Genomic DNA, 15,082 nt, shown 5'->3' with positions numbered 1-15,082 from the left:
GACTCAATAATCTGATTTATCATTGCTCGGGTGAAGTCTCAGCTGAAGTCTCAGCTGAATGACTGATTATCCATGAGGATTTGGTTTTAAAGATGCACTAAATGATACTTCAAACATTTCTTTCTTGATGTAACATGACGTGGTAGTTTGTCACTTTCAATAATAATGTATTTTAAGTGGTTTCCTGCAATTTATCAAATTAGAATGCATGGATTTAGGTTTTTCCCAATCATTTCATGTCAGACATCAATATGCACCATTGGATGAGGTTTTAGCTCCATGCAACATTTAACTGTAATTGGCGGGTTTAGAAAATGGATGGATACCCATATGCTTATAAAGTCAAAGAGCTGTTTTTAATGGTTCTTTAATGAAATAAGGAAGAAACCTTTGTCGCTCAATGGCACAATGGCAAGTCAATGGTGGGTCAATGGTATCTTGGTGGCTCAAAGATACCGTGGTAAGTCAATGGTACCACGGTGGCTCAAAGGTGCCATGGTAAGTCAATGATACAATGGTGGGTCAATGGTATCTTGGTGTCTCAATGGTATCATGGAAATGAAGATGCTGTAAATGTGTTTGAACTTCAGTTCTATGGCTTAGGAAATTGTTGCCACTAAAGGAACAGATCATACCCTTATATTTTGGGTTGAAATGTCAAAATACCTGGTATGGGCCTTAAAAAACAAAACGTTTTGTAACTTGGTTAAAGTCCAGACTACAGACATATAGGTTACTAAAGTGCTGTTCTCCTAGAAGGCTACTGTTTGAACCTTGTGCACACCTTGGAAAACCTTAGTGGGTCTGGGAGGGTGTCAATGGATTGGGCTAACCCGTCATTATGCCACAGTCCTGTTTTAACCAGGGTGGGATTTTCAAGATGTATGAAAATTCCTTTTCTCTATTGTGAACATTAACATACTTTGGCAAACCATTAAATTTCCACAGAGCCTCTAATGGCTAATGGGAGGTTTTCCAGAAGCACCAAGGGTGAGCTACGATTAAGCAGTGGCTGTTTTTTCAGACATCAGACAGTACTAACCGCGCTCTTGAACACATTCGTGGACAAACATGATCGTTACACCCTGATTTTTCACAGTTATAAACAGGTGACCTTCCGGGATGGATATCTGTGAACGTACAGGGCTTGAAGATTGGGGCTCGCTTAAATCTCTTGTTCTTTGAGAGGATAAACTAGAGCCATTTTCCTGAGAGGGAAGATTTTAACAGAGGGTTTGGCTGGATAGGAGGATTTTTTAATCTAACTTCTGCAGTCAGGACTCGTGGGTTTGTTTTAGAGAAGGGAGTGTGGTGCCGATAATTTTAGAGGCTGCATACATAATGTGTTCCAGCTGAACATGAATAAACACTTGAGATCAGGAGCTGGATACTAACCTGCTTGGAACTGTGGAGGATTAGCGTTAGCGCCGCAGTCTCTGGTGCCGTTTGTTGATTGTGTTGACACGAGAGGATTTACGACTCATTACCAGCACAAAGATTTTTTTTTTTTCAGTTGACACTCTTGCAGTAAAAGTTTTACCTTCAAGTGTGAGCTGAGTCTTTTGGCTGTGGTTATAAAATGTTTCTTGGGCGCTCTGTCAAAGCTGTGGTTGCTGTGTTGTTCCATTTGCATCTCATTACTGCTGTCCGCTAATAATGCTGGATTTATATCGAAGTCCGTCAGTCCTGTTGTTTTCCTTGTTTCTGTCACTTAAAATTGCAGGATTCTAATTCAGTCTCTTACTCCACAATACATTTGGGGACTATAAAGCCTCTTTCCAACAAAAAAGTGGGAAAACGCTTGTGGAAAACGCTCAATCTGGCAACAACAGAGACTTGACATTTTACATGAGACTTCTTCATGGAGGTTTTCTGTATTAGTGCGTCCCCACATGCTACACATACGGTGTGCAAACAGCGGTGTGCGTTTCGCCATATCATTGATGCCCACTTATGTGCACGTGTCAGAAGGTAAGAATAAAAAGTGTATTGGTGTCTTAAACAAACAGGCTTTTAAATAAAGGAAGTAAACAATCCATTGTGCTCATCCTCCTTCACACAAGGTCACGGAACAGCGCATTTAGCTAAAAGCTAACGGAGGCATCATGCCTCCATCAGACTGTCAACTGTAACTGGCAATCCAACACACTCGCTACAGATTAGCTGGCATGTTTTTTGGATTGCCCACCTAGAGTCAATGTTGCCAGGTCTCAGGAGGAGAAAAAATATATAGAAACAGGCAGGTATATCTATAAAAACAAGCTCAAAATTCACATTTTGGGTTATTGACTATTCATTGATTGGGGAAAAATTAAGATTCAGCAGGAGCAAAGTAGTGCGGTAAGAATGTTTGCAAATGGAAAGTAAGCAGAATACACGTGCTGTGTTTCAGTTCAGGGGCTGCATTCTTTGATGGCTGCATTGTACAAAGACCTAGCCTTCTGAGACCATTCTGAAATGACAGCATTATGTGATTGTGGCATTAGCAGATCCCATCCCTGCTCCCTGTCACCTAGCAAACTTAACGGCGGCAGATGACAGGCTAGAATAGAGGTGCAACCTACAACTTAGTAATCTGTTATCAGTACTTACTGATACTTTACTGATAGACAATACTTGTAAATAATTGTACATATAGAGCCCCAAATTATCATTTTGGTTCTTGTTATCATATACATATTATTATTATCATAATTACTTCTACTTTGTCATTTGATTTTTAAATGGACCACAATGGAAATAAGTGTTTTCTCTTTCTTGTGTCATCCATGTATTTCTATCATATTTACAATTATATTATGTGCTTACATTGAACTTACTAAATGAAATCACACACGCACTCACTACAGAGGATTTACCGGCCCCTGGTGGACTGGCGTGTGAGTCCAGAATGTAATTATCAATGACCATTGTTCAGTGTTGTTAGCATCAACATCTTTAGTTTTTCCAAAAATATTATTCCTATCAACTTTCCATTTTTGCAGCGTTCATCCTTGACTCAAAATACATAAGCATACCGAACGGCAAATGTCACCCCTCCCCAGTTTCTCCGGGATCGAAGCCATATGCATGCATGCACACAGAGGCACTTGGCTATTATAACATGGATTATTATTATTATTGTTATTGAGGCCAATTCTGATCACAGCAAAATTAAAATGAAATTCATAAAATCAATGCGGTGGTGCGTGGTGTTGAAGCTAACTGTTGAGTTTGTATCATCATTAGGGAGCAGAAACACAGCACATGGACAGATTTATAGCTGCTCTTTTTGACATTCCTTCACAGAAATACTGATGTGTGTGTGTGTGTGTGTGTGTGCGTGTGTGTGTGTGTGTGTGTGTGTGTGTGTGTGTGTGGGGCAGTGGTTTGGTAACGAGACAATTTAATTATTCAAGTGAAATGATACAAGCAAGCTGAGAACAACAGTGCCATGAGCACTGTAGCTCACCTGGATGAGACAAGATATCACAGTTTCAGCTAGAAAAGTGGGCATGGCCAAAGTCTAAAGGTTGTAGCAAGGTAAAAAAAAAAATCATAAAACCTCTTGGATATGTTCTGGAGCAACCTACTAGCTACCCGTGTACCACATTTCAGCTCAGTATCTGTGAAAACTGCTTACCAATGGCTCTACATGGCATGTTCAAATATGGCCACCATGGCAGCCATATTTGAAATCAGACCAAAACCTGAGATCAAAACCTGTCGGATATGTTTTTAATCTTGCTGATTGCTACCCATGTAGCATAAATGGCTGACAAATGGCTATATATGAGATTTTCAAGATTGTGGCCATCTTGAAAATTGGATCGGAACACCTTGATCAAACTTTGGTGTCCTCACGGGTAGGACGATGCACACCAAGGTTCAGCTTCAGTTGTCCAGCAGTTTTGGGGAAGAAGACGTTTATGCACACTGACGACGCCAACGCACACAGAACCCAAGACATAAACTCACTGGACCTTCGGAGGGAGATAAAATGCTCGATGCCGATTCAAGGCAGCACCTCCTTTTTCTTTCTCCTCCACTCTATTATTTCTCCTCTTTTTTCCTTTTCTTTACTTTTTCTAAACTCAATTTCTTCCTTTCTCCCTCACCTCATTTCCTCTCTGCTCTCTCTTATTTTTGCCTTCTCTCCTCTTCCACTTGCTCCTCCTCCTCCTCTCTCCTGAATCACTGATTTCTTTCTGTCCCCCTCTCCTGCCACTCCTCCTTCTCTCTCACATATCGTCTCCTTCCTCCTGCCGTCTGTAATTTGTCTCTTCGTCCTCAGTGCAGCAGTTTCACCTCCTGCTCCCTCCTTTCCACTCTCCTCCTCCTCTTCACAGTTGGTCTTCTTGTCCTACCTCTCTTTGCAAATTCCTTTGCAGCTTGTCTCATCTACTATTCTTCTTTTCCACCTCCTCTCCTGAATCTTTCATCACTCTACTGCTTTTCCTCCTTTCTTGTCCTCGTTTCCTCCTCTCTTTCTCCGGAACACTCATCCTACTGTACAAGCCAGCCTCCTCATTTTCTCATCTTATTCATCTTCATGTTTTATCTCATTCTTTTCTTCTCCTCTCTTTCTCCCTTGCCATAACTAGTCCTCTTTTCCCTGTCTTCTGATGCCTTTTTTTTTTTTACTTATTTTTGCATCTCCTCCTGAAATTCTGCTCCTCTTCCTCTCCAGTCCTTAAAATCAATTACTCCTGCGCTCCTCCTCATTTGTCGTTTTGCTCTTTGACCTCTTTACTACACCTTCTACTTCATTTTTTACTTCATCCCCTTCCTCTATTCATTCTCTTTTCTCTTCTTCTCTCCTTCCTTTGAATCACCTTATTTCTTTTCTTTTCATGGCTTCACTTCTCCTCCTGATTATCATCTAACTTTCCTCAGCTTTCTTTTCATCTTTTAATCATTACCCTTGTTTTCATCCTTGCATCACTTCCTTTTTTCACCAGTGGATGTTCTCATCTCATTCTTCCCCTTCCAAACTTTTCCTGAAGCTGCATCTCTTCGTCTGCGGTCCGTCTCACGGTTCTGCATCTTTATTCATCTTCTTGTCTGTCCCACCATCATCATCATCCTCTTCTCATCCTTTTCCCTCAGTTGTTCTCTCCATTCACGTCCTTTGCCTCAGACAGCATTTTCCTTTTTCTTTTCACTTTCCTTAATTTCTCCCTGCACTCTTTGTTCACGCACATATGCAGTTTTGCATCATAACGGGTTGAGTTGTAACTTGACGTCTCTCCACCTCTGGCCTCCAGTCTTGACATTTCACGGTAACTGTTTTTGTGCTTGTCATGAAAAATGTAGGTGGAGTTGTGTCAAGCTCGCACAAGGCCTCCTGGAGCCAAGCTCTCGAGACAGCTGACGTGGCCGGAAGTCCAAAAACTTTGAACCTCCTCAAAATCTCATGTCCTTCTCTCATGCATCCCTCCTGCCACCTTTCTCCACCCACTACAATCTTTTCTTCGCCTCTCTACCACACACTATTACTTTGGAGAGTCGAGCTCAAGTATTTAAACTCATCTACCTTCACCGCCTCTACTCCTTGCAACTTTACTGTTCTGCCATGCTCCCCCTCTTTCACACACATGTACTCCCTCTTGCCTCTGCTGACTTTCATTCCCCTTCTCTCCAGAGCATATCTCCACGTCTCCAGGATTGTTTCAACTTGCTCTCACTTTCACTACAGATAACACCTGCAAACACGTCAAAGTTGGATCTCGTCCATCAACCTGTCCATCATCAATGCAAACTTCAAAGGGCTCAGAGCCAACCCTTGGAGTAATCCCACCTCTACCTTGAATGCGTCTGTCATTCCTACAGGTGTGAGAGCAGCTTAAACAACCTGAGCCAAAACACGTGAGCAAACAGACCACACCACCACCACACCTCTCTTTGCTCCTGCTCTTCTTCTCACCACCACCCAGATGCCTCCTGTCTCCAAACTTATTCTCCTTTCCTCTATCCTTAACTTTGTTCTCTTTCCCACTCTTCCTCTTATTTCACCTTACCAATACGTTCTTCCATTCTAGTAAACATGTTTTTCTCCCTTTTCCATCCCTTCCTCTTTTCACTCTTTTGTGGTTGCTACTTTCCTGATTTTAATTTTGCACTCTTTTTTATCCTTGCATCATAAATTGTCATGTTTGCTTCCTTCACTTCTTCTCCCTCTTCTCTTACCATTGTTTTCTCCTTCACTCTCTCATCATTTATCATTCTCTTTCCTCCTTTTACTCTGCTTCTCAACATCTCTCCTCTGTGTCTCCATCCCTCCTTCCCTTGCCAGACTCCAGTTTGGGCTCTTGTTGCTAGGTAGCGGTATGCTAATGAAGGAGTTTGTCTCCCGGCGTCTGCTGCTCAATCGCTGTTCTTCTTCTTCTGTTGATAACCGTGCTTCAGTCAGCAAAATATGATTGTCGCAGTTTTACAGCTGAGCATGTGTTGGTATTTTTAGGCAGCTCACCAAGTCGGCTCGTAGTGAGATGGACTTTTAGAAACTCCATCATTGACCAGATGAGTAAAAGACAGAATCCACTACCAGGCCAAATCCCGATGCACCATACATGATTTATTTGAACATCTTAGCCAACTTAGTCTATCAATCTTCAAACTGCATAATGAGTGTGGTGTGTTCAGTAGCAGATCCTTTTATGTCTTATTTTAAAGCTCAGTCCTCCCCTGAGGGACAACAGCTGGGTGTCCAAACAGAAAGAACATTTCAGCCTGTTGCTTTCCAAAGAATTGCAACAGGTGAAAAATAAAAGCAGATTTGAACCGTGAAGAATGACAATGTTTCCACACAATCAGTCTAAAATTGGTAGTCAACAGTTTGTATCGGGAAAATGTTTATTCTGAGTTAGAGCTCAAACATATTAATGCATTAATTTTGCTTTAGTAGCGCCAGCATTAATGTGGTATAGAATAAGCATATTTCTACAACTTAAATGATTGTGGGAGCACATAATACAATGTGGTGCTTAATGACCAACAATTAAGATTTTTTTTAAAAAAATTGTAAAATTTTTTCATCACTCTTTTATTACAGTAATACAATTGGGGAGGTGATGGTCTAGTGGCTAAGGTGTTGGGCTTGAGTCCAGAAGATGATGGGTTCAAATCCCCACCTGACTGGAAAATCACTAAGGGCCCTTGGGCAAGGCCTGTAATGTTGGGAAAGTGTAGTGACATGGACCCACAACAGGGGGCGTAAATGAATGGACAATGGATAAGCCAAAAATAACAATTTAATGTTGTGAATTGCACAATGGAATACAGACAATTGCAGTTGTGACTGTACTTGTGAAGTACAGTCAATTGTACAAAAGGTGACGTGTGGGCAGGCTCGAGGATAGAAGACGTCTGTCCAGAGAAGAGCCGGATCCCACACGGCTTCCACCGCCAACGGATCTGAAGAACACCGGAGCCGCCAAGTCCTGAGACCCCAGGTGGCCACCATCTCCAGCTGTCAGACCTGGTACTGCTGGCAGAAACAGAAACAGTTAATGGTGGGTGTGTGAATACACACCCAGTAATCTCTCAGTACTCAGTTCCTCCGGGAGGGAGAACCTCCACCTTCAATATAGGAACACCCGTGCAGCTCCTGTCAGTAGCTTCTCTGGATGGAGTGAGAGGCGAAGACTTCGCAAACCCACACTATGCGCCAATCCAGCAGAAGACTGTATCCACAGGAACAAACGGCTGCACACAGAACAATATTTAGTCACGGTTCAGACACAGCAGAGAATATTACCTGAGTGGTAGCTGATTTCTCGGCGGGGAGGTGGAGTTGCAGTCCGGCTTTTATGGTGATGTGGATGATGACAGTAGAATGAGTGACAGCTGGTGCTGTTGATGAGTGACAGCTGTCACTCTCTGTTACTCCGACGCCCTCTCATGCTTGAAGCCCGCACTTCAAGCAGGGTGCCCTCTGGTGGTGGTAGGCCAGCAGTACCTCCTCTTCAGTGGCCCACACAACAGGACCCCCCCCAGGAGGCGCCCGACCAGGCTTGTCCGCATGCCGCTGGTAGAAGTCGGCCAGGAGGGCTGGATCCAGGATGAAGCTCCTCTTCACCCAGGAGCGTTTTTCAGGTCCATACCCCTCCCAGTCCACCAGGTACTGGAACCCCCGACCCTTCCGATGGATGTCCAGGAGCCGACGCACGGTCTATGCTGGCTCCCCGTCAATGATCCATGCAGGAGGCGGCACAGGTCCGGGGGTGCAGAGTGGTGAAGTGTGGTTGAGACGTGACACATGGAAAACAGGATGAATCCGCAGTGAAGCTGGCAGCTTCAGCTTCACTGTGGCCGGACTGAGGACTTTCAGGATGGGGAATGGTCCAATAAATCTGTCCTTGAGTTTTTGGGATTCCACTTGAAGAGGGATCTCCTTGGTCGATAGCCAAACCTCCTGCCTGGGCTCGTATGCAGGGGCCGGGGAACGCCGGCGGTCTGCATGGGCCTTGGCCCTCGTCCGGGCTTTGAGCAGGGCAGAACGGGCGGTACGCCACACTCGATGGCACTTCCTTAGGTGGGCCTGGACCGAGGGCACCCCGACCTCTCCCTCCACGAGCGGGAACAATGGGGGCTGGTACCCCAAACACACCTGAAATGGGGAGAGGCCGGTGGCAGATGACACTTGGCTATTGTGGGCGTACTCGATCCAGGCCAGATGGTGGCTCCAGGCCGTCGGGTGCGCGGAGGTCATGCAGCGGAGGGCCTGCTCCAAGTCCTGGTTTGCCCGCTCTGCCTGTCCGTTCGTCTGAGGATGGTACCCGTATGAGAGACTCACGGTGGCCCCAAGTTCCCTGCAGAAACTCCTCCAGACTTGAGAGGAGAACTGAGGACCACGATCCCAGATGATGTCTGATGGAAACCCATGCAGACGCATGACGTGGTGGACCAGGAGGTCTGCAGTCTCCTGGGCCGTTGGGAGCTTCGGGAGGGCCACGAAGTGGGCCGCCTTGGAGAACCGGTCCACTATAGTGAAGATGGTGGTCATGCCCTGGGACGGCGGGAGACCCGTGACGAAGTCCAGGCCAATGTGGGACCAGGGGCGATGAGGCACTGGTAAAGGCTGGGGGAGACCTCGGGTGTTATGATGGTCCACCTTGCCCCGGCGGTACAGGCCTGGATGTATTCCCGGACGTCGGCTTCCATAGATGCCCACCAGAAGCGCTGCCGGACCACTGCCACGGTTCTTCGCACCCCCGGGTGGCAGGAGAGCTTGGAACCGTGACAGAAGTCCAAGACCGCAGCTCTGGCCTCTAGTGGGACGTACAGTTTGTCCTTTGGGCCGGTTCCCGGGTCCGGGTTCTGCACCAGGGCCTCCCGGACGGTCTTCCCCATGTCCCAGGTGAGGGTGGCCACAACAGTGGACCCAGGGATGATGGTTTCCGTTGGGTCCGACAACTCAGCCTTGACTTCCTCCTCGTGCACCCGGGACAGGGCGTCAGATCGTTGATTCTTAGTCCCGGGGTGGTATGTGATCTGGAAGTCAAAACGCCCGAAGAACAGTAACCAGCGGGCTTGCCTGGGGTTCAGACGCTTGGCGGTCTGGATGTACTCCAGGTTCCAATGGTCCGTGAAAACCATAAATGGTACCGATGCTCCCTCCAATGGGTGTCTCCACTCCTCAAGAGCCTCTTTCACCGCCAGAAGTTCCCGATTGCCGACGTCATAGTTCCTTTCAGCCGGGGTCAACCTGTGGGAAAAATAGGCACAAGGATGGAGAACCTTGTCGGACTCCCCGCTCTGGCATAGCACGGCTCCTATCCCTGAGTAGGGGGCATCCACTTTGACTATGAACTGGTGATTTGGATCGGGCTGCACCAGGACTGGTGCAGTCGAGAACCGGCGTTTCAACTCCCTAAACGCGGCTTCGCACCGATCCGACCAGGTGAAGGGGACTTTAGTGGAGGTTAGGGCTGTCAGGGGGCTAACTACCTGACTGTAGCCTTTGATGAACCTCCGATAGAAATTTGCAAAGCCGAGGAACTGTTGCAGTTTCCTACGGCTTGTTGGTTGGGGCCAATCTCTCACCGCCGCAACCTTGGCCGGATCAGGGGCAACGGAGTTGGAGGAGATTATGAACCCCAGGAAAGACAAAGAAGAGCAGTGTAACTCGCACTTCTCGCCCTTCACAAACAGCCAATTCTCCAACAACCGCTGCAAGACCTGACATACATGCTTGACATGGGTCTCAGGATCCCGAGAAAAGATGAGTATATCGTCTAGATATACGAAGACAAACCGATGCAGGAAGTCCCACAAGACGTCATTAACCAAGGCCTGGAACGTTGCGGGTGCATTGGTGAGGCCGAACGGCATGACCAGGTACTCAAAGTGACCTAACAGGGTGTTAAATGCCGTCTTCCACTCGTCTCTCCTCCGGATCCGAACCAGGTGGTACGCATTCCTAAGATCCAATTTGGTGAATATTTGGGCTCCATTGCGGGGCATGAACACCGAATCCAACAGAGGTAACGGGTATCGGTTGCGAACCGTTATTTCATTCAGCCCTCTGTAATCGATGCATGGACGGAGTCCGCCGTATTTCTTACCCACAAAAAAGAAACCCGCACCCATCAGGGAGGTGGACTTCTGGATCAACCCGGCAGCTAAAGAGTCCCGGATGTAGGTCTCCATTGATTCGCGCTCTGGACGAGAGAGGTTGTACAGCCTGCTGGACGGGGTACTCAACGCCAGGGATCTAATCGATGGCCCAATCGTACGGTCGGTGCGGGGGAAGAGTGAGTGCCAGATCTTTGCTGAAGACGTCAGCAAGATCATGGTACTCCTCAGGCACCGCCATCAGATTGGGGGGAACTTTGACCTCCTCATTAGCTGTCACACCGGGTGGAACCGAGGATCCTAAACATTACCGGTGGCAGGTTTCGCTCCACTGTGTCACAACCCCAGACGGCCAATCTATCCGGGGATTGTGCTTTACCATCCATGGAAAACCCAAAATCACACGGGAGGTGGAATGCGTTACAAAAAACACAATCTCCTCCCTGTGATTACCAGACACAACCAATGTGACTGGCTATGTCTGGTGTGTGATTAGTGGAAGAAGGGTGCCATCTAGTGCCCGTACCTTCAATGGTGAAGGTAGAGCCACCAGAGGGAGCCCAACTTCCTTTTCCAATCTGCTGTCCAGCAGATTCCCTTCCGACCCCGTGTCTACCAGTGCTGGGGCGTGAAGAGTTAGATCCCCACTTAGGATCGTGACTGGGATTCATGCAGATCTGCGGGGTTTCCCCGCGTGCGTGTTATGACCCACCCTTAGCCCAGATTCTAAGGGAGGGCGTTGTAGTTTAACCGCTTGGGGCAGTTCTTCTGTATGTGCTCGCTCGTTGTGGATCGTAACGGAGACGACGTTCTTCTCTCCTCACACCAACCCGGATAAGTAGTCAGGCGCTGCACGTTTGTTGTTTCAGTGTTAAAGGTGGAGGTGTTGTTTCCCACCTGAAAAGACGATTTGCTGACTGTTTGCTGGGTGTGTGCTCACACCCACCCTTGATTGTTTCTGCTTCCTGCCAGGCATTACCAGATCTGACAGCCGGAGACGGTGACCACCTGGGGACTCGGGACTTGGCGGCTCCAGTATTCTCCGGGTTCGGTGGTGGTGGAAATCGTGTGGGTGCCAGCTCCTCTCTGGACGGATGTCTTCTATCCTCGAGCCTGCCCACACGTCACCTTGTATATTTTGATTGTAACCCAAATTCTGTGTTTGTCTGTATTCTCGTTGTGCACATTTCACAACAGTAAAGTGTTGTATTTTGGCTCATCTATTGTCCGTTCATTTACGCCCCCTGTTGTGGGTCCGTGTCATTACACTTTCCCAACACAAAAACCTGTTTGAACTCCCTCACAAACCCAGTATATGTCGTTAGGAGCCGTGAATTTTGCTCCCAGAGCGCCGTAGCCCAGGCGAGTGCCTCTCCTCGTAGCAGATTAATAACGTAAGCCACCCGGCTAGCATCTGACGCATACATGACAGGACGCTGTGAAAAGACGAGCGAACACTGCATTAAGAAGTCCGCGCACATCTCGACACAGCCTCTGTACGGCTCTGGAGGGCTTATGTAAGCTTCAGGGGATGGAGGGGGGGGAGTCGTTGAACGACCAGTGGAATGTCTGTATCTGGCATATGACCGGCAGGAGGAGGTGCTGCAGCAGCGCCCTGACTGTGCGCTTCCACCCTGGCGGCGAGAGCCTCCATCCTCCGATTCTGCTCGGTTACCAAGTCCAACCAAGCAGTGAAAGCGGTTAAGATGTGCTGCAGCTCACCTAACAGGCCTCCTGCTGGCGCCTGTGCACCTTGCTCTTCCATTGGCTGTTCAAGCGATGGTTGACGCCGCTGGGAATCCATGACGTTGGCCGAGAAATCCTGTTGGGAAAGTGTAGTGACACGGACCCACAACAGGGGGCGTAAATGAACGGACAATGGATAAGCCAAAAATAACAATTTAATGTTGTGAATTGCACAATGGAATACAGACAATTGCAGTTGTGAAGTACAGTCAATCGTACAGAAGGTGACGTGTGGGCAGGCTCGAGGATAGAAGACGTCTGTCCAGAGAAGAGCCGGATCCCACACGGCTTCCACCGCCAACAGCTCTGAAGAACACCGGAGCCGCCAAGTCCTGGGACCCCAGGTGGCCACTGTCTCCAGCTGTCAGACCTGGTACTGCTGGCAGAAACAGAAACACTTAATGGTGGGTGTGTGAATACACACCCAGTAATCTCTCAGTACTCAGTTCCTCCGGGAGGGAGAACCTCCACCTCCAATATAGGAACACCCATGCAGCTCCTGTCAGTAGCTTCTCTGGATGGAGTGAGAGGCGAAGACGTCGCAAACCCACACTATGCGCCAATCCAGCAGAAGACTGTATCCACAGGAACAAATGGCTGCACACAGAACAATATTTAGTCATGGTTCAGACACAGCAGAGAATATTACCTGAGTGGTAGCTGATTTCTCGGCGGGGAGGTGGAGTTGCAGTCCGGCTTTTATGGTGATGTGGATGATGATAGTAGAATGAGTGACAGCTGGTGCTGTTGATGAGTGACAGCTGTCACTCTCTGTTGCTCCGACGCCCTCTTGTGCTTGAAGCCCACACTTCAAGCAGGGCGCCCTCTGGTGGTGGTAGGCCAGCAGTACCTCCTCTTCAGCGGCCCACACAACATGTAATCCCCTATTGCTCCTGGTGTGTAGTGAGGGCCTTGTATGGCAGCACCCTGACATCGGGGTGAATGTGAGGCATAATTGTAAAGCGCTTTGAGCATCTGATTCAGATGGAAAAGCGCTATATAAATGCACTCCATTTACCATTTACAATTTTTGTCTCTTAAATTCTGCTTACAATGACTTACTGCCAAATGGTAAATGGACTGCATTTATATAGCGCTTTTCCATCTACATCAGATGCTCAAAGCGCTTTACAATAATGCTTCACATTCACCCCGATGTGAGGGTGCTGCCATACAAGGTGCTCAGAACATACCTGGAGCAACTAGGGGATTAAGGACCCTGCCCAAGGGCCCGTGATTTGCCAGTCAGGCTGGGATTTGAACTGAGGATCCTGAGGATGGTCTCCAGCCCAACACTTAACCACTAGACCATCATCTCCTCCCTTGCAATATCTTAGTGCCAAGTTCACTTCCTGTTTTTCTGAGAATGTTTCACATGTATTTACCTGCAGCAGGAGATTAAAGTAAAATGTGGCGTGTTTTCCCTCTGTTTCTGAGCACAGGAGGAAAATATTGTGTGATGTACCTCATAAATGTTGGTCACCTTCAACTACATTTGCTGGGCAAACTAACGTGTAAAGAGAAATAATGCTGGAAATTAGCTAGCTCAGGTTAGACTACACAGTGTGCCCAGTGTGCATCTTATCAACTGCATTAGTGATAGACGATAGAGCCAAAAATAGCCTATAACCAAAAGAGATTTTAATAACATCTAAAAGATACATGTTACGTCACAGATTTATTTTTAAATGGCATTTCATTTTTTAAATTAGTTTTGGAACGCAAGTTTTAAGATGGAACCCAAGAATGAGCCTATCTGGCACATTGATCAGATACGGATAAAAATCAGGATTGCTCGGGTCGTCCTTCTTTTAATCTCTTTCAGCTCTGATGTGCTCACTTGCTGTAAATCCTAAAATCTTAAGTTTATTTGAAAAAAGTTGGGTATCCACCTCACTTTCCCCAAGAAACCTTTAAGCTAACACTCATGTTAAGTGAATAAATATGAACAAATTTTGGTTTAATTTCTAAGTTTTATCACCTTTTTCAAAGTAAATTCAGCATTTTAGATTTTATGAGCATGAAGATCTGCAGCACACCAGTGAGATCTTTGCACCACAAGGCCTTGATGTGCCGACAGCACTGGCATTTTGTATTATTCAAGCTAACTCCTTGAAATGACGGATATGACTGAAATTCTCGTTTGAGGGTGGGCACTAAAGGGTTAAAATATGACGCACATGATGCAATAATCCTACATCTGGGGACAGCCCTCATCTCTCCCCAACAGAAACAGGCCACTTTTTTTTTTTTGCATTGTACATGCGCAAACACATCTCCTTCCAGTTCATCGTTTCTTTCTATCCTTTTTATTCCTTGTGAAATTGAGTGTAGCCCTCCCCACATACACACACACACCAAAATAAGAATCAGGCCAGTGACGTGAAATGGGCAGAGGATGGATGAAGCCATAACGGTAATCTGCATATGCCTGCAGCAGAGAAACAGTGCACATTCTGGTCATGCATAATCCAATAGCGGCGTTATGTAACACACGCTGCTCTTATTGCTGGCAGTGTCCACAGATGTCTCCAAATGTCTCAAAGAAGAAAAGGGCACCTGATTCTCATCAAAAGGAACAACCTTCAGACAGAACAACTGAAAAGATTCAGTTTCAAAGTGGAAAAATTGTCATTTCAAAGCAAGTAAAGTTTATCCAACACCACTGAAAACTGTGAGGAAAAGTATGTTGCATTGACATGTCGGCTGTAAGATGTTAAACCAGATGTTGCATTGTTTTCAGCGAGAGGATGAAGGAAAATTCCGTGAACACAGGAAT

At 46.7% G+C, this 15,082-nt stretch overlaps 1 protein-coding gene across 1 annotated transcript in view; it reads right to left on the bottom strand.

Annotated features, from left to right (window-relative positions):
• The window catches only part of trpc5a (transient receptor potential cation channel, subfamily C, member 5a), a 75,647-nt gene that overhangs the window by 29,127 nt on the left and 31,438 nt on the right, over positions 1–15,082 (bottom strand). The gene's annotated exons all lie outside the window — the stretch shown is intronic.

This window comes from Thalassophryne amazonica, chromosome 23, assembly GCF_902500255.1.
Source record: "Thalassophryne amazonica chromosome 23, fThaAma1.1, whole genome shotgun sequence".
NCBI lineage: Eukaryota > Metazoa > Chordata > Actinopteri > Batrachoidiformes > Batrachoididae > Thalassophryne > Thalassophryne amazonica.
The sequence above is the reverse complement of the archived record's forward strand: the minus strand, read 5'-3'. Positions and strand labels throughout refer to the sequence as shown.